General features: G+C 37.4%; 1 protein-coding gene across 4 annotated transcripts in view; it reads right to left on the bottom strand.

The window, feature by feature from the left end:
* Positions 1 to 20,732, bottom strand: part of HS3ST5 (heparan sulfate-glucosamine 3-sulfotransferase 5) — a 192,138-nt gene that overhangs the window by 105,974 nt on the left and 65,432 nt on the right. Inside the window, exon 1 of one of the 4 annotated variants that reach the window (XM_036380451.2) lies at positions 14,075 to 14,121. The exons of the other annotated variants lie outside the window; for them this stretch is intronic. The gene's annotated coding sequence lies outside the window, so the exon portion shown is untranslated. Of the gene's footprint in view, positions 1 to 14,074; positions 14,122 to 20,732 lie in introns of those variants that run through there. 4 annotated transcript variants of the gene reach the window in all.

The following is a 20,732-nucleotide window of genomic DNA, read 5'->3' as shown; positions in this document are numbered from 1 at the left end:
TGCTCTGTACCCATACACAACCTTCTGCTTTGCCCAGCACTCAGGCTGCACCACACACAAAAATGATTTATACATATTTTAAAGAGGAGGTGAGGTTGCAAAGAGGCTGGGTGGCACGGAACAGAGCTGCGTGGTGGCACAGACATGCAATTGTTGGAGCAGAGGAGCACAGCTGATTTAGCAGGTGCATCTGTAGCTGCGTGCAGGACACCAAGGATTTCTTCCCCACTGTCCCAAGGGAAACCTCAGTTCCAATACCAGTTGCTAGAAACATTCAGCTTTGCAAGTTTGGTTTTTCTAATATGACAATAGCATTAGGGACAGAACTGAATGATGAAACTAAGCAATGATTTTTTTTTCCATTATTGAATTTTTCTTCTTTGAATAAACTGGGATCTATTGTCTTATAAAATTGTAGAAGCTTTGCAGTAGTAAATACTATGTAAGACAAAACTATTTCTTATTCATGGATCTGCTGGCAGTTTTTCATGATCTTGGTTAGCTCTACAAAACAAGCATTTAAACAGCCAATGCAAATTTCATGAGATTATTTGACAAATAACTACTTCTTTTTCTTGTTCTGGGCCACTTTATCAAAAATTCATAGAAACAAATCCATAACCCAATGGCTTTTAAAGACAGAAGACAACATTATAGGTTTTCAATGTAATCTGAAAACATATTAAGATTAATTCTTCGAAGAATTTCTATGGATCTTAGAATATGGTAAATGTAAAACCTCAAAATCTATGATGACAGTTAATCATCTAACACAAGGGAGTCCATTTCCTAAAAAAGACACCTTCTTGAACTGAGCTGCCTTACCAAGTTTTAAACTTAGAGCTTAAAGATTAATTTAAAAAATACCTCAATGAAAGATGGTTTTGACACATCTTTAGCATCCCTCATGTCTTATGCAATACTTGGCAAGCATCACTGCATATTTAGAAAACAATAAATACAGTATAGAAAGCCAGCTCTGAAGGGATGCAAGTATACTTTTTGTGTATTTTGCATCTCTGACCTATTCCTAGGAAAAAAATGCCACTTACTCAAAATTTATACTGTTTCTGTACATGTGTGTAATTGTAAATTAGTTTCAGTACAAAAAATACTCTTTAACTGTTGACTAGTAGCTGTGAGTTCTCCCAACAACACTGAAACCTGTGGCACTCATTTTAAGAATATGTGAAATAATTCTTATACAAAGCTCCAAGTATTAAACAGGGAAAAAGATAGTTTAGACCTTTAGCATTCCCCACTGATGAAAAACTGTTTAGAGCCAAAGATTTAACTGTGTGAATACAATCTTTGGCCGACAATCATACCAAGAAGCTCCTGCACTGGGCACAGATGTGTGCAAAGCTCAGTCATATGAAAAATAAATTGTAATGAACCCACAAGGGAGTGAGCACTGAGGAAGAAGGGGAAAAACACTCAACAGGTGTAAGATTGATCAAGGATGTGATCAAACAAAAAAGAGTCCAGGAAAATGCATCGAGATCAGAAAGCCAAATAGAAAATGGAACTGATATCTACATAGGCTGGGGTGTTAAAATTGGTTTTACAATAATTTCTGCCACAATTTTTATGTCACTATAGTATAATTTTGAACTCAAATTAACTGTCTATTGTATCAGCTCTTACAAGCAGTTTTCTTGGTTCTCCTATCTAAAGAATGAGTCTCCTATATCTGTGAGTTGAATTTTCCCACCATGTCCAGCTAGACCCTTCTGATTTCTCAGCAATGTGACTGCTCTGCTTGATGAGGGAAAGCTGAACCTCAACTGAGTTTTCACATCACATTCAGGGAATGCATACAGAAATGAATGCTGATGGTGAACATGTGCTCTGGGAGGTGGGTGAGGGCCATTCTGTGAAATCGGACAGATTTTACTGCCTTGCAGAACAGTTGGGTCAGCAGAAAGCACTCTCAACTCTCCCGGCTTACACGGGCTGTGCTGATAATGGTTGACTTTATTAGTCCTCCATCATCACTCTGTGACGTTCTAAGGATTTTTAACTGATTCTCTTGTCATATCTCTTCAAGACCAACTAGCAAGACCCTGATGGGACTTCCAGGAAAGAAAACCTGCAGGAAGTCTGCAGAAAGGGACTGGTCTAAGCAGATGGTACAGACAGAAATCTTCTTTGCTTCATTTTCTGGCTGAAGAGGATATTGGAACTGTGTGTGTTGGGCAACACAAGGTAAAAACAATTGAGCTGAAGGAGCAGCATAACCCTGGCCATGCTCTCAGGCTTTCTCAGCAGAATATTTTTTTAGGCACAAAGGTGCTGTTCCGTCTCATGTCCTCCAAGTCGTTGGAGGTGAATGAATCATCTCAAGGTGATCACCATGACCTACAAATTCTACAGCTTTTTAATCCTTCACTGTCTTAAGCACCTGGGATCAGAATTCATCCAAACAGAAGGGTAGACTCTTATTTTTCACTCATCTTTCCTATTGTGGCTCTCCTATCCTTCCTCTACCTCCCTTCAGGAATATAGATACCAGGCACATATTTTCCCCAGAACTCTTGCAACCCATCCTGGATGAAATGACTTGTAACTTCTTTGAAGGCGAAGTGTTGGAGATTTGCAGGTCAGAGAACACTGAAACCTCACAAAATGTGACAAAACCTTATGAGGAGTTAGGCAATTTTTAATACGGACAAAAACTTCCCTTGTTTTTGTTTTGGTTCAATACAAGTTTATTTAGAATAAAACACTATTTTTCTTGAGCACTTACATCTAATGGTGTTCTTTCCTCCACCAGTGTACCTCAGTAACATAGCACTTACCAGAAATTGATACATAATAACTTCTGTTTAAGAAGGAGTTTTATTAATAATTTCTTTTGGCTCTGGAAAAAAAAAAAATCTATGAGCCCTAAAAGACAAGGACTATTTCCTTTGGGCTTTGATACAGTGTGAAGTCTTGCAGGAAATCTTTTAAAAACAACATTACAACAGGCCAAGCAAAAAGAGAGATGTTATTTTTTCACCAGTGGTGGTGCTTTTAACTCTTGTAAACTCCTACTGGTGGCTCTCTAGGACATCCCAACCAGTGATGTTTACTCCTTGTGCCTCCAGCTCTGGGGGCAGGCAGGAGCAAGCAGAAGTGTGGTTTTAGCAGAAGAACTAAATTGGAGACTACTCTTCCTAAACCATGACAGCTATCAATTTCAATCTTTTCTACTGAGTGTATTTGTTCAGCAACAATCATTGTTAAAAAATCATAGAATGGTTTAGGTTGGGAGGGACCTAAAAAATTATCTAGTTCCAAGCCTTCTGCCATTGGCAGGGACACATCCTACTTGACCAGGTTGCTAAATGCCCTATCCAACCTGTCCTTGAACACTGCCAGGGATGGGACATCCACAACTTCTCTGGACAGTCTGTTCCAGTGCCTCACCAACCTCACAATTCTGCGTACTTACCTAAATTTACCCTCTTTCTGTGTGAATTCTTTATTCCTTGTCCTATTGCTATGGTTTCTGATCAAGAATTAAAAAATATTAATGAATCCTATGCTAGCAAGTCCTGTGCTCTTATGCAACAGGGAAATTGCCATTTTCCTGTATCTATTACTCAAGGTATTAAACTCACTGGGAAACTGGAGCTGCTCTTAGAGATATTGCAACAGATATTGCCCTCTAAAGCCTTGAGAAAGAAAATTATCCCAGGTAAGGGAGAAGATTATTATGGCTGTTCTGCTGACTGCTATCCTTTCACCTCACATGCAGGAAAACAGACCAAATCCAGAAAAAAGTGGTTCTCTGAGGTACCAGCCCCACATCTCATGTTGCCCCAGCACAATTGGCCAACATCAATAACACCTTAAACTGGTGCTACACACAACCCTACTTTCTCTGTGGATCACTGGCTGGTACCTACACACGTGGACAAGACAGATACATTTTTCCTAGCACTGCAAAGCTGATTCTGTATGGCTTTATCAGGGATAATGCTGACTCAGCAGTTCCACTTGTAGATCTGCTCAGTCTGCCAGAACTCTGATGAGGGATATGTACATTGCGAATGCTTTAACTCACAGTGAAATATCTTTCTTCACAAATAACACTGATTTCTACTCTGCACTTTTCCCTGCTGCTGCTCCCATAGACAGTACAGGACAAGCCCTGTGACAGTGATTGTAAACCCTGACATAAACAACAGGATTGTTATCTGTCTTTCAACAGATAGGAGCACTGCCAGCCGGAGCCTGTTTAAGCTTATTAAACAGGCAAGGTCGTTTCACTCTTGTCAAAGATTTGTTTTCAAATATCTCTGTGGAAAGAAGTTTTCTTCATTTCCATTATCATTCTCCTGATGTTTTCATTCACTGATGAAACTTCTCCAAAGAAAGGATGAAATGTGGCAATTTTCATTTTAGTTCTTAGCTACATATGTTACTTCTACCTTATCAACAAATTTGTATTACTTTGCACAGTCATGTGTTAATCTCTATAGCAGCCAGCACAGGAGGTTATGTAGTCATCTTTAGCACTCTGCAGATATGTGTTTTCCATTATATTGTATTCAGAAAGCTTTTCTCCCTGGGGGAGCTTCTAATGTGATATTTAGCTTGAATCCTAATGCAGCTAAGCTCCATCAAAACCATGCATATGGACTCAAGGGTAACTGTAAATAATGCAGAAATAGATCAATACTAATCTTGAATTTTTTGTGTGTAATTCTCACAGAGCTCTTATGACTCCAGCCACATCCTGTGCCATGGATTCTGACTGGCTGCTCATTCCCAAGCTGTGGCAGGAGTATGCAGCATCAGCACTGTTCTTACAGATCATATGTGAAATGTAAGGAGAATTGCATTCTCATTCTCTAAATATATATAAGGATATATGGGATATAATCTCTAGAATATATTATTTTCTAGAGAAGAATGAAGTTAAAGATGTAAAATAATTAACTCTAGTGTTGCTCACTACTGTGGGACTTAACTTTCTGATCCTATTGTATTGGGTGATTGTGTTTTATTTATCCAACTTTTCAAGAATAAACAGACTTAGAAAACAACTATGGCTTATGCTAAATCTTAAAGGAAGTAAACTGTTTTTCTATATTGTACCTGTTATGTTAGTAGACTGTATTTGTGCATGTGTATTTTATGTTATAAAAAAGTCAACCATTCACAATCATGTATTGAAGAACTATGTGAATCCTACTATTTGTGGCACCCTATTAAATAATGATTAACATTTAGTTCTTAGAGTGTGTATTTTTATTTTAAAGCTGGAGTCCCATGAACAAGCACCTAATTATTCTCTAAAGGTGTTCTATTTTAAAATAATTCTGATTTATGCAATTTCCTGGATAAAGAACTGCCTTCACTCCTCTTCCCTTATTCTGTTTATCTGTTGTGATTTTTCTTGTTTTTTTTTTTTTTTCTAGTCACCAGCTCCTTTTAGTAATATGAAGCAAAAAGACACTTTTTCAAACATCTCAAGAGCCTTATATTGAGGAAATCAGCTCCTTGCAGGATTCTAGAGGTATACTTTCCTCATTAGAAAGTAGCAGACAGCTTGCTGACGAAGGTTCTAATAAGCAAATTAAAGCATTAATACCATGAGCTCAGGGTTTTGTACAACACAGCAAACCGTATGCCGCAGAACTTGGGATCTCTTTCCAGCTGTCAACTGCCAGGATCCCTGAGTTCCTGCTAATTGGCAACACACCAAGGCAAACAAGTCAGCTAATTCCAGAGCAGTGAACTGATTAACTTTGGGTGTGTATACATATTTATAAAGAGAGTGTTGCTTTTGTCTCAATAATCAAAACTAGGTTTAGTTTCAATTTTAAAAGTTGTGGACTACAAAAGTAGTAATGGCACAAAAAACCCAACCCAGGACTAATTCTTTCAAATAAATGTTTGAAAGCTGTATTGATGTTAAAAATAGAGAATGTGTATGTATGTAGAAAACTGGGATTGATCAGTCATTGTATCATTCCTGTCTACTCATAAAAGCACCACAATTATCTTTCTACTATAAGATAAAGACATTTTACAATATAACATTTTCTGTACTTTAATCATGAACAATTAGATTAAAATAGACTGGTTTTCAATTTTTTACCTCTTTAAATTCATACACTTTTATCAGAACACCATAAACTGAAAAAAAAAGTCTTTTTAGATCTATAACACCATAAAGTATTTCCTTTGATTCTTTTCAGTGTAAATACGAACGTTTGGATCGGCAGGTGCCACTTTCCCCTGTCATGTACCCTGGGCAGTCTCTTGGCTCCACAGGGGAGGAAGAGGGTTTGTTTGCAGGGTACAAGATCCTGTAGAGCAGCCAGGAAAGCAGCTCTACTCTATGACCAGAATTTTGTGATTTGGTAAAGAAAACAAACCTAAAGAAATCATAGAGCTGGGAAAGGAAAGCACATTGATAGGTATGCTGCAGAGTGACGGCAGTAGATGCTATGGATGGTGAAGACAATAATAAAGCAACTTCTGAGTTTATTTGTCTCCCATGCATGCCTGATCTCCTTACAAATCAGAATGTGCATCTAAGGATAGGCCCATGTCAAGGTCATCCTTTTTTAAGACCATGCTGAAAGAAACTGTGGTCTCTTTTCAATATAACAGAAGCACAAAGAGTTCTGGAAGCGGAAGCTGAAACTCCGTGTCTGGTTAATAGCAGCACTGTCTTCCATTTTAAAGCAGGAATAGGTGTCTTGTATTTGTACTTCTGGTCCCATCATTTCTGCATTCCTGGTTTCAGTGTGGCTCAATTGGAAAATGTTCTAGTAGTCTGCCTTACTCTCCTGATGAAGGGAGCTATGATTTTAAACTCCCTGAAGATGGGAATGGCCTTGAGATTTGGCTTCCCAATTCCCAGCACAAATCAGTAGAATTCATCCTTGGTTAAAAGTAGAATTTTTGTGCTGATACATGGTCAACTATCACTGGTTTTTCTTATTTTTGAGAAAAAAACCCCAAAACCCTATTTTCCCCTCAGAGATGGACAATAATGTTTTAATCTATAGTTTGTCCTGGGTTTATTGGTCAGGTTCTCTATATATTTATTATTATGACTTCACAGTTTCAAATGAACTGCCTTGACCACAACTAAGTTTAAAGAGCTGGAAAGATTGGGGATATTGTTGTGTTATAGAACGGAAGATCTTATTCTAGTACTACCTCTCCATGACCTCCTTTATAATTTAGAGCAACTCCACACTAGCAAATAAACCTTCTGTGCCAAATCCTTGTTACTGTGAGTTTCCAAACAACCTTTCTTAAACACAGTTTCTTACTGGTAAAATGCTATACCTGCCAATTATTTTTAAGTGGTTTTTTTTTCTTCTTTTCCCCACCAAACTAGTCTTAATTTTATATGACATTCTTTTCCTGGAGGTCATTGTGTCCCTTCTGAACACTGTCCACACTCATTAAATTGAACCATTGTATAGGACAGAATGCTGCTATGGCTGCAGGCAGGAGCAGGAATCCTAAAATATATGTATTCAAATATTAAAAAATTATATGCAATATTTTCTGTTTCCTGAATAAGCAAATCAACAGAGGAAAGGGTTATGCTTATATAAAGTATCTCAGCTTGAGTGTGACAACATTAATTATCCACTGTAACATGCTGATTTATAATTATGAAATCAGTAATTTAATTGGCATCTAATGCAGTAAAAACATTCCTGCCACTGTCATTATCTGAGTGCCAGTGCTTGACGCTTTCAAACTTAGTTTAGCTGTCAGAAATTGTTATTCTGTTAAATGCATATACTTGCAAAACTGAAAACTATTTAACAAAAATGTTTTAAAAGGTGCTACTACATGACTGATGAAGGTGCCATCTACACATTTCAAACAAATCAGCCAACCTCACTGCTAGTCCTCAAACACTTCTCACTGTTGGTAGAAATAGCATTTATACTCCTTGGGAAGAGAAGCTGCCACAGAATCCCACCATTGATATTTGGATCACAGATTATGTCTATCTGAGTGGCAGAGCTTAATTCTTGGGTGTAACTTCATCTGTGGGTTTGTAGGTTTGTGATGGGTGGTATAAATGCACCCATCAAAAGCTGAGTGGCCACTTTGAATGAAGCACAAGTGAGCAGTACAAGAGCTGGAATCAGGTAAGCCAGCTCACTATACTCGAGGTACTATATGTTAAAGAGCCTGGGGACTAGTTTTGCTCCTACTAGTTCTTCACTCCTGAACTAGAGATCACAGCCAGAACAGCAGGCAGTTCTTCAAGCTTGTAGACTTGGGTGAAGAGCCTGATCTTCACAGAGGGAGTCACACAAAGGAAATATATCAAAATAACCTTAACAGGACAGTGATCTGCATGAATGATGCTCTGTCAAAAGAAGAATCTAACTTAAAAACTGGGTACAGCAGGTGGTAGAAAGCAGAAAAGAGAATAAAAACCCAGTGCCGTAGTCAGTAAATCATTGTACAATGGTTTCTTAGCCTTGCTCTACATGACATATTGTGCCTGTGTAACTATTTCTGTGATGGAAGGGATTTCTTCTACTGAAATTGTTTTACATCTCCAGCTGCTAATGGGTCTGAAGTACTACCACTCTATGCAGTTCATTAAACCCAATGGGAATAGGCCTGGATAAGCTAGATATAACTGATGACATAACAACTTGAGCTGCTGAAATATTTAGGCATAATTTTCAGTTATTGCATACTGGACTATTTTGGCTTTGTAGCACAGTTGAAGTGCTGCAACTGCTGAGTGTGAACAAGACCATTTTCTCAGATCATTTTAGAAGAGTGTCAGTTCCTTAGAGAATATGTCATTTTGATATAAATAAAAGTATTCTACTAAAAGCTGCTAAGCTAAAGATAGATATAAGTATAACCAAGAAAAATATAGTATTATCAAGAGCATGGCCCATGAGGATTCCTGAAGGCAAATAACTTCACATTAAAAGTATCATGCTGTCAGATGTCTGTATATGGAGTAGGATTCAACTCATATTAACAAAAAGTTAAACAACAAACTTCAATGGGAATCCCTCTGCAACAGTGGAGACATGCATTTCCCTGGGATGATCCATCCATTCCCAAGGTAGTGTTGCACAGTCTCTGTGTTTTCTATCACAAAGGGCTTTCTACTTGCAATTCTACAGCCTGTCTTTCACTTGCAGCTCAATTCTCTCATTGAAGTCACAACAGAAGTGTTTTTGCATTTTCTTATGACTATATTTTCTCGTTGCTGTGTGAATGACCACCAGCATTGTGAGAGTCACCCTTCTTCCATCCTTTCCCAACAGTTCGGTTACTCAGTGGACCAAATGGTACACATGAAGACAGCTTAACTGGTTGCAGCACCTGCTCCCAAAATGTGCTGCCATCAGCACTTAACAGCATTGTGCCCATAAAAGCTGACAGCTCGAGCATGTCTTGAAGACATCTTGAAGACAGTACAGGTACAACTGAAGCTTGTGTGCATGTGTGCTGGTAAAACACCTGATGCTGATGGAATCAGGACCTGAGCATGCTCAACTGTGGATCTTGTCACTTGTCCCCACTTTTCCGCAGGGAAATTTTTCATTTTCCCTTTTCTTTCTCTCCTGTTTTTATCTTTGCCCAAAAGCTACTCTGACTGCAATATATGCCACCAGCTATGGAGCCTGCTGATAAATCTCTGTGCATTTAAATCTGTCTCCTTTGTGCCAGAATAGGTGACTGATATCTTTCAAACACCTAATTTTCTGGCAGCTGGAGTTAGGTCAAACAAATCCCACCCTCAGGCAGTGCTATGATGGAGGGAGCTGGCAGAAGCCCTTTCCTAACATCTGACTTTTAAATACTTGGCCTATGTGCAGAGTCCTGAAGACTGTGAGCAATTCACAGTAGCAAGAGGATTACAGCCAGTGCTGGTAGAATAACTTAGTTGTTCATGTTCGGTCTTTCCAATATTTCCTACAGCTTCAGCCTCACAAGCACTTTTAAGTATGTGGTAACATTAATAATCACAGAAGAATTGGAACTGTGAGAAGTAAACTGTCAAGTTTAGTACTTGTAAGTAAGATTCACAAGCTGCTTTGATCACTTTAAAGGTAATTAACTGGAACATAAAAAAGAAATAAATACAAAAATATAATAAAAAAACAAAGTTATTATTTAGACAATTGAAAAAAAACCCCAGGAAATGCAAAAGGATGTGGAATACTTAATTCAATTTCTTTGTGTATTTTTATTATCAATTGTCATCCCTAAGAAGATTCACAATGAGAGCATCATCCCAATTTTTAATCACTTTAAATACAGACTTGTGAAGTATTACACAATTATCTTTATTCTCCCATTTCTCCCATAAGAATTATAGAAAAATAACTGTTTTTAAAATAGCATGCTGCAATACATAATGGCCAAGTATTTATAAAATATATAACTGTTAGTGAGGCTCCTCAGAATAATGAATTGTTACCTATTGTCTAATGAAAATGAAGTCAATTCAAAGCAGTCACTGCTGCAGAGATATCCACCACAGCAGAGGCACAGTTTGTAATGAAAAGCATTATGTCTTTAAAAGAATAAGAAAGAAATCTGAAATGAAAAAAGAAGTTTCAGTTTAAGTACACAAAACACAAAAGTCTTCTGTTAAGGCATTCTGAGAGATGCCTGACCCACCAGCCTTCCAAACCAGGCAGACAGTAAGTGAGACACAACAGAGCAAATTAGGAACACACAGACATAGTTATGTAGTTTCTGGAGCAGAGCTGATTCATATTCAGCCTGAGAGAAGCCTAGGGAAAAAGCTAGCCTGGCAGAAGTAGTCTGTTAAAACATTTGCTTACTCATTTTGCTATTAGATGTAATCCATGATTGAACATTAAGTAGTTTGCTCGAGACAACTCAGTGTTGAGCGTGCTCATAACTTTTTGTGAGTGTCCTAATGTGCTTTTCCTAAAGAACTAGCTTCTAGGAGTTATTTTTACTTAATTGTTGAGTTACGATCGTTAGGCATATTTCTGGCCTCAATAGCTGTGCTAAATTTTGAAAATATTATCAGATGGTATAAAACCAGAAGGCAAATAACAAGTGCAATTGTTGTTGGCTTGTTTGGACTTATTTTTACATTGTGATTTTTGAACAGCAAGGATTAAGCACATGCTTATATGTTTTGCTAAACTTGAGTTGATGTCTGGTGTAAAACAGAGAAGAGAAGAGAAGAGGAGTGAATAGGAGACAAGTAGGACTTAAGGCTTGAAAAATAAGGGCTTTCTGGAACTGGGACTTGATCTGCCTTTTGTATGAGCTAATTTAGATTCTACTTTGCTAAAACACAACTGAGCAACATATTAATTTATTCAAGGTGTTTGAAAGTAATTAGTGAACAAGACAAGAAATAAAATTAATCAATGTTACAATATAGTATGTGTCTGGAAAAAAATCTACAAAGTATATAGGGAAAAAGTAGCCTTCATATATATTAAAGAAAACTCACTTCACATAACTAGTAAATGTCAGTTAAAGCCAAGGGAAATATGTACCATGTTCAACAGTATTAAAACTGACATAACATGAATGATTGTCAAAAACTGATGGTATCTGGCAATGTTAAGAAATATTAAATAGGCAAGAGATTCTTTTATACTGTTTTACCATTTTTGACAGTTTATATACCTAGAATGAAGGTTCATTTATAGTTTCAAAAATGCAACCTATTCAGTTTTGTTTCATATTCTCTGATTCACTTGAGCAGCTATGAAAAGATAATTTGGGCTCAAATGAAGGCTTTTGTAATTGCTGTCAGCTTGGCCAAATACTGTTTTGAGCAATCTGGACAAAAAATCTCACAGTATACTTGGTTCAACACAAAATTAATGAAGGCAACTGAAAGCAAAAGCTGCTTCTTACAAGGGGAGGGCAAGTGAAGGAACCTGCTATTTTCACATATTTTTTTCATCTTTCTCTCCTGTTAAGACTAAAATCCATTAATTTTGATCTACAAGTTTCATTTGCATGAATGGGTGCCTCCAGGAATTAGTCTGTGTCTTAAATACCAGTTTTTTAAATGAAAAACAGAGTCTTTGACACTGAGTGTTGGCTTAACCCTCATAGACTTGGGGTTATGTGAACACAGCAAGTTGTTCTCTTCCATGTATATTTAATAAAATATGGTTGATTGTCACTTCCTCTTTTAGCCAAGTGACACACAGTTTCTGTTTTCCAAAAACCAATCTGCTTCTTTATTCCACCATCCCCATCTTCTCACATGCCAGTTTCTATTCTATGAGATGAATGGCACTCAGGAGGGAAGCAATGGTATCAAAACTCCAATTCTGTGTCTTAAATTAGTTTATATAATTTTATTTGACTGTTAGGACCAACATTGTCTTAGTATTTATGGAAGATATATCTATCTGAAAAAGAACTTGTAGCTACATAAAAGAGGACTGGAACCAAAAAGTCCAAATTTCCCACACTTTGCCTCCCTTATGGAAGATAGAAATTTTGGCAGACTATAAAAAATTGAAGTATTTTATTAACCAAAGAAAGTTTTAGCAAGAGAGAAATGTTTGGAAGATGTTGCTGTATTGTCTGAAGCTGCATGTGAACTTCAAAACAGAAATTCTCAAGAATATGCACTATAAATATGCACACTGGAATGAGAAAAAGAAATTGAAATCCACATGGCCATTCAGAGCCACTGCTTCTGCTGTCAGAATTAATGCTTTTTTTCTTTCTTCCCTAAGAGTTGATTTCTAACACTGTACAGCACCAGAGGCTTCCATCAATGTGATGAAAAAAGAAGCTATTCCAAGACCCAAATCTTACAGTGCCCCTCTCAGAGTTGTATCTACAAGATCACATTCTTCAAATTAAATGTTTTCTGATAACTTTTGCATTACAATATCTTTTTTTTTTCCCAAAACACATCAGTCTGAACACCAACAATCCTTGAAAGGAAAGCAAACACAATCACATCATTTTGAAAACGCACACACACACACATACACACGTACACATACACATAAAAAACATTCACAAAATCCACAGATATTTAAGAAGTAAAGAAAAAGGTAAAGCCAAAGCTGCAAGAGTTGTAAGAATGTGAACAGAGCACCTCACATCAAAGGAATATTTGTGTAGTGTTCTTCTGCTGCACTCAGATACATGAGATAAGACCTATGTGTCACATCCTCTGGGAGAGGGATATGGTTGAGTCACTAAGGCAGGATGCAGAGGGCAACTGGCCCCACATCTCCCTGTGCCATTCCAGAGCAGCTGTACCACTCCTGGTATACAGCCCTGAACAGAGCCATAGAGACATCTCAGCTCACCTGGCATTGATGAATCTCAGCAGTTTTTGCTGAAAGAGCAGCTCAGTCTGCACTTTCCTTTGTAGCTTTTTCCATCCATTTTTGTCTGTCAGGAACCTAAAATATTATCCACTGAAACATCCAATTTTACTGATGCGTAAGCCTTTGTTATCTGGGTGACTTAATAGGACTGCCTAAAAACTAGAGAGTTTTATTTGGAACAGCACCTCTTATTTTGCAGCAAGGACACATCACTGAAAACACCTTTAGCAATTCAAATTTTCCCCAAATTCCTTCCAGGAGGCCAGAAATCACCACAGTACCTTGCATTTACAACACAGGAAGACATAAAAATATTCCTCCAGATAACATACCAGTGCATGCAACAGTGTATAAATAAATAAACAAATAAACACACATAAATAAAACATTATAAATAAACATTATAAATAAACAATGTTAACATTATAAATAAACAGTGTTAACATTGTTTATTTTTTACTCAGCAAAATGACCTTTCTTACCCTAAAGAAGGTATCCAGAAACTGCAGTAAAGTTGGCAGACAGTTCTGAGGAGAGGTTGCATAGCTGGGGTCTCCAAACTAAATTAATTTTGTCCCAGGTTTAATTAATAAATGCAGTTTGTATGGGAAGACAGGAGGCAAAAAAAGTGCTTTCAACATTACCTGTCTTAGAGAGGTAAGAATTTTGAGGCAATGTGCTCTAATGGGGTCTGGTTTATGTGCATCTCTTCAGTTACATAATGACAGCCTTTAGTTATCTGACTCACATCCTACCTCTCAGTGTTAGGTATGAATCAAATCCATCCCTGGTCAGAACGAATTATCCTTTGTCACTGGAACACCATCTGATGGAACAAGAATTATATAAACTTTCATTTTAGGCAGTTTCATTTTTTCTCTCAGTGGCAAAAAAATATCTTTTAAAGTTGAAAGCAGAATTAATTATGAATTTACTCGTTCATGTAGAATAATCTGTCTTTAAAATAGCTCAGCATTGAAATTGCCTCAAAGGCAGAAACATCTGCTGCAGAGCAGAAGCACATACACCCTGGCTAAAAACAGAAACCTGAGATTTTACTGTTTATCAGCTTTGCCATTGCTTCCACTTAATATTGGTGCCCAATTGCATTGCAAGCACGATAGAAGTTTAATGATTACTCTGAGTGGCACCTAAAACAAAAAATGCAGGGAGGATGAGTATGTGAAAGCAGAAAACCAATGTCAAAATGCATTCACGTAAAATGTTACAGTCCTAAGAAACCTGCCTCTTCAGCACAAAAAGCTCATGCATACATAGATCTCAGAAGGATTGTATTCAAGAAACAGATGGAAGTTTGCATATTTTTCAAAATGAAAAGTGAAGAAAAGGAAATAGCCTGCAGAGAGCCAGCCAGTCCAGATCGCTCACCAGTAGCTTACCATTCAGGGACTAGGAGGGCAGGGAAGGAAAAAAAAACAAAAACAACAGTGAGCAAAATTTGCTCACCACAATAGACTGTAGTATTTGACACTGGGATTATTAATTTCCCTTTACAAGAAGGAAGGAAAGCTCATTGTGCTGGGGTGAGACACTAGCTGTGCAACTGAATAGTGCTTGCAGTAATGACTAATAGCTAAAAGGAGCCTGCAGCAGGGAGCAAGTGTGTTACACAGCCTCTTGCCTTGAAACAGCAGCTGGGCTGATTTTGAGAGAGTAGAACTTCAGCAGAGCCTTTCATACCAATAAGGAAATGCACAGGAGCAAGTAAACACACAAATACACCACCTATGACCATTCCTCACTACTTGGAGGTCAGTGGGTGCCTGTGGATCTCTGGGAAGCTTTGAAGCTCTGCCTGTGTACTGCCCCGAGCAGGGGCAGTACCCGAGCTGGGTAGCTCCCAGCTGTGTTTTCACCATGAATGGAGCAGTGGGGACTTGTTCTCCTCACAGAGGCTTCTGTTCCTCATGGTTTCCAACCCTGCCCACAGTAACACAGGGTGAAGGCAGGTTCACCAGGCAACAGTTCTTGTGTTGGACAGACTCACTGGGAATTCATTGCTGTTTGCTGTTCCAACCTCCTGCAAAAACACACCTGGTAGAAGCTCTGTTATTATAGCTTTCAGCACACATGCACAGGCATGTTATAAACAGCCTCTGATTTTCTGGGGTAATTTCTGGAGGGCCTCAGAAAATGGAAAAAACATGAAGAACACAGATGATGTGTAAGTATACATATTCAAAAAGTAGGTGAGAAAGCAACAAGACAGTGAACTTAAGGGAAATGTAAAAACACAGTTTTGACTGTGCACAACAGACATCCTAACTGATGTGAAAATGGCTAGTGATGTTAACTGTACCACAGGTGACATGATGCTCTGTATTGTAAAACAAAGCCTCGTGTCACCTGTGGTACAGTTAATTCCCAAGCCACATAAATTCCCTATTCAAAAGCAAATTTATTGACTTCTTTAAATTATTGGCTTACAATCAGGGCTCCATAACGTATCTTTTCTGATAGCTGTAAAGTATTGCAACTATCCTTCTCTCTCCCTGTACACAATAAAGGAGAGAAAAGAAGAGAAAATAAAATTTAAAAAAACCTCTCTTGTATACCCGAATATCAGAGTCTTATTTTGCCTCTGATAACAAACAGGAAAATCCATATAAAATTAGTCTTATTGTGATGTGCACCTGAGAAGCAGACAGCAGAATTTTTTAGCATAATAACTCACTGTTAGATTTCCACTTTCCATGCATCAGTGACAGAGAAGAGAAGAAACCACATCTGTGTTTTTTAAATAGCTGCAAACTTAGAAAAACCCTTCTAGAAATAGGGAAATCCAAGGTCCCAGAAGGACAGAGTAGAAAAGAGCTTGTCTGAAGCATTTTAGCCACTGATTTAGTTCTGGCTGTGTTAACTGCTGACTCTATTAAATCAGCTAAAATGACCACCAGTATGGTCCTAGCCCATCACTGGTTAAGGGATTAAAGAGACTTGGATGTCCCTGGCTCTTCAGCCTGCAGAAGAGCTCCACTGCCTTTACAAAAGAATGAATGCAGTTCATGCAAGTGGAAATGAATAGAGAATGGTCATATTTAGCAGTGGATTTATACAACCCACTGCCTGATAAGCTGGAAATCAAGTTCAATTCAAGTGCAACCGTTTTAAAATTCAGAAAACCGTCCTTGGAAAAATTACTCATAAAGGATTTAAGCAGCAATCAAATAACAGGCTGTGGTACTGAGCCCATAATGGCAAAACAAACACCACAGAGGAAACATACTGAAAAGCTACAATAACTGATAAGATGGAGTCACTGTTTGGTTTTTTCCCTCTCTTGTTTTTCCATTGCGTCTTCTGGACAAAGAAAGCAGAAAGCCCTCGCCAAGGAGTTCCCCTGTGTCACAGTTAGCTCAAGTGCTTTCCCCAAGTCCCACTGGTGTAAAGGAACATATTGGCAGGGAAGGGACATGGTTATACTGTTCTGGCAAACTCCATCTGGCATATATGTCCCAGGGGTGCTGCAGACAGCTGGCATTAGTTTTAATAGTCGGATTCAAATCTTTCTCTGGATCAATGTGTACAAATCAGACCTGTAACTCTGTTTGTTGCTGTGTTCCTGCAGAGGCAGGCTTTGCCACAACTGGAAAACACAGAGTTTTCTTATTTGTTCATTTTTAAGCCCAGAATATTATCCACTTAAACACCAGTCACTCAGCATCATCTTCCCATTTTTGTTGTTCTTCTAGCAGAGAAAACAGAGTTTAAAGCCCTTTAAAGGGAATCTATCTCAATCTGTCCTAATCTGCTGAAAAAGAAACCATTATAACCATAGCTCAATCCCTACAAACTCAGGATATTGAACTCTCCTAACAAAAAGATCAAGTCAGTTAAAATGAATCTCTTCTTCTGCTGGCAGTAGTGAATACTGACAACAGACTGGATCAAATGTCCCTACAAGGTTCTCCATAAACAAAATCTGGCTGAAATTATAGCTGAAGAATCTGTGTGCTATCTTAAAAATTTAAATAAAGAAAAAATTTTTAAAAAGCTAAAGCTGTTACTTCCTTCTTTTTCACAGTTATCCTGAATGAGTACTTTAAAAATTAATTTAATTAATTATTTTAATTAATTTGATAATCTAAATACTTATCAATACTAGAGAAAGGAGTCTAATAATATGTATGAAAATAGGTGTTCAGGGCAGACTGTATCATAATTCAAGCCTGTGGTACAATACCACAGAAACGTGGGCTACATAAATGGCTAAAAATGGTAATGGTGATTTAAAAAGATGCTTATTATCTATTACTGAGGAATTTTACTAGCAGGAAGAAGCATAGCAGCCAAAAGACTTCTTTCAGAGCCCTACATCAGGAACCAATAAACTGTCACCCCAATACTACAGACATTAATCCTTGAGAACAGTCCCATTGAAATTCAAAACCTCAATGTTCTTTTTGAATTATTCTTAAAAAGGTTTTGGTTTTTTGGGTTTTTTTTTAGAAAAAGCAACTTTGAAATCATTCCAATATCTAAAACCATTGTAGGACAAAATTGCTGCTTCCATATAAAATTCATTCTATCAGAAGAGTATTCAAAATTGTCTTTTGAAGTTTAAAAAATGCCTTCATTTATGTAAAAATTTGCTAATAGTAAGAATAATGATACTTAACTGGGTAGCAAAAATATTTTTTAAAACAAGTGTTGGGTTTCCCTTCATGCTGTTTTAAGTGACTATTATTCTCTTAACAGTTACATATCAGAGCAGCACCAATTGAGCATTAATTCTAATTCTTTCATGACTCAGCTACTTAATCTGAAATTAGTGTCAAATGTTTTTCTAGCAACAAATATGGGTTTGTTTGAGCAGTTTCTATGTGGCATCATATATCCAAATGAGGCAATTCTATTACTTTACACTTTAAAATATGATCAAAAGGGTAATTGGTCTTGGAAAAAAAAACCCAAACGCCAAAATACTCCCTCTTCTCCAATCCAATTTTTCTTCTCTCATGGCTATGTGGGAAGCTGTTCAATTTACTCTCTAAGGAAACAAATAAAAGAATGAGATAGCTTTTTAGATCTGTCTGCTGTGGCAGGACAAAGGAGATACAGATTTTTGATGGTATGTTTCTTCCATTATCCATATACAAAATATTCTGGTTTATGTAACAGAACATTTTATCCCTCTCTGAGACACTGCTTTGAGTGAGACACTTGAACTGTCTCTCAGCCACCAATGTAGTACTTTTCTGATATATCCATCAAAACTTCATTGAACAAACTGAGATTGAAGGGGATGAGAGTGTGTGTGTGTAAACTTTAAAAATTGAGTGAGGGGAGAGAGAAAGAATGAGAGATTGGCATAATGTAGTCAAGAGTGGAAAAAGAGGTATCTTTCATAAAAGTGGTGCCCAGAAGGTATCAAACTTGACTAATGACACTTCCTTCTTTGAATTGCAAAGGCATTTGAAGCAACCTTAACATTAGTTTGTTTCATTAATATGTATTCAAATAATCTCTGTGCTTATCCCAAATTTTGTCAGTTTTTTTCCCCTAGATAAATAAAGTAATTTTGACAGGACTAAGGTAGACATTGCAATGCGAAAACTTAAATTGTAATAGTTGTGATCAAATTCCCTTGCCTTTGCTGGAAACATTTTCATTGACCTTGGTGAGCTTTGACTGAGATCTAAAGGAGATTATTAAAGTATTTTGATTCAAAATCTAACTAGAATGTGGAAGATTAAGGGACAGGTTTGTAGCTGCTATAAAGTTTCATAGCTCTATTGACTTTGAGAATGTTTAAATAATTTATACTAGCAGAAGATTTGCCTTCAAAATTCACAAACAACTTTCATTTCCCTTCTATTAATCTTCCACACTGTACATACCACATTTTGGTGAGTAAATATGAATGTATGGTCAGTACTTTGACTTTTATTTTTTTATTATCAGCTCTTGGAAGATGAATAAGTTGTGTCCCCATTGATTTCCTGCTGTTCTGTATGTGGAGCGGATAATAAATCTATATCACATCAAGTCTGCTTTAGAAAAAAATGCACTCTGGATCTTAGAGCACATAATTAGGTCAAAAAGGCAGCCTGGGTAGCTGGTTTGTCTGGAATCAAAGAGACTATCTGGAAACAAATTGAGTATAGCTTGTAGACATTTTCACAGACACGATGACTGAGAATTTCAAATTTGTATATATTTTAGTAAATCCATAAGTAATAAAGAAAGTAATTTGGGGATTTTTTTTTTTTTTGAGAGACAAAATCCAAAACTTTTGATTGCTATGAGTTACTGGTGTAGGAAACAAAGAGCTCTTTTTTATCTCAACAGAGAGGAAAGATTTGAGTGTGCTGGTAGGGAAAGATTATGAAGTTGGGAAGCATGCAGGTTTTTACCGGAATCATAAAATAGCTTAGATTTAAAAAGACCTATGGAGGTCACCTGGTTTGACTCCCTGCTCAAAGCAGGGCCACTGTTAGATTTAGATCTTACTTTGAATTTAGATCATGCTACTGAGGGTAATATGGTGTCAAGTTTTAAATATCATCAGAGAAGAAACCTCTCCCAGCTTCCCTGGGCAGTCTCTCAACAGGCTTGACCCTTGTTACTCTAAAAGGATCAAAAAATTGTGTTCAAGTATTTAACTGAAATATCAATTATTATAACTCATGCCCTTTTGTTTTGCATCTTTCAGAGGAGCCTGGCTCTACCTTTCCTTCTATCAGCCTTTCCATATACCTCATGTGCTTCATCCCCTTTATCATTTTGGTGGTCATCCTCTGGTCTTGTTCTACCATGTCAACATCTTTCATGTGTTTGGAACCCAAAACTGGACACCTTTCTCCAGATGAAGTCTCACAAGCACCATGAGGGACAGGGTCACTTTACTTGAGTGACTGCAAATGACTTGGTAATAGAGTTTAGCCTTCATTGCTGCAACAGCACAGAGCTGACTCAAGCAGCACATTGCTGCCCATCCTCAAAAATAACCCAGGGCTAATCTTTTAAGTGTCAGGGACTGACTTTTAGGATGTCCCTTCCAGGTTCATTAGACATGGCTGAGTAAATATCTTCCCAGGTTCCAGCTTGACCTCTAGTCAGACTTTTTGCTTGTGGAAGGGCTGTTGCTTAAAAAGAAGGGTGAAAAAAAGATTGTCTATTAAAAAGTTGTCTATTGCTGAGCTTGCTTAGCTGCTGTTTTAGCTTTTGTTGTGAAAGTTTAAAAAAAGATAGGTGTTGAAATGCCTTTGAGATATACCTACATTTTAAAGACTGTGGAAAGCTAGACATTAAAACAACCATGGATTATTAATTGTGCAATAAATGGCTTTATTTTCCACCATATGGGTAATGAGGTTTCTCAAAGGGAGAGGGAAATGTATTGTCAGTAACATGTTCAGGATACTCATACAGGCACTGGAACTTGGATGA

Source organism: Molothrus ater, chromosome 3, assembly GCF_012460135.2.
Source record: "Molothrus ater isolate BHLD 08-10-18 breed brown headed cowbird chromosome 3, BPBGC_Mater_1.1, whole genome shotgun sequence".
NCBI classification, from domain to species: Eukaryota; Metazoa; Chordata; class Aves; order Passeriformes; family Icteridae; genus Molothrus; species Molothrus ater.
This window is presented reverse-complemented; position numbering and strand designations above follow the sequence as displayed.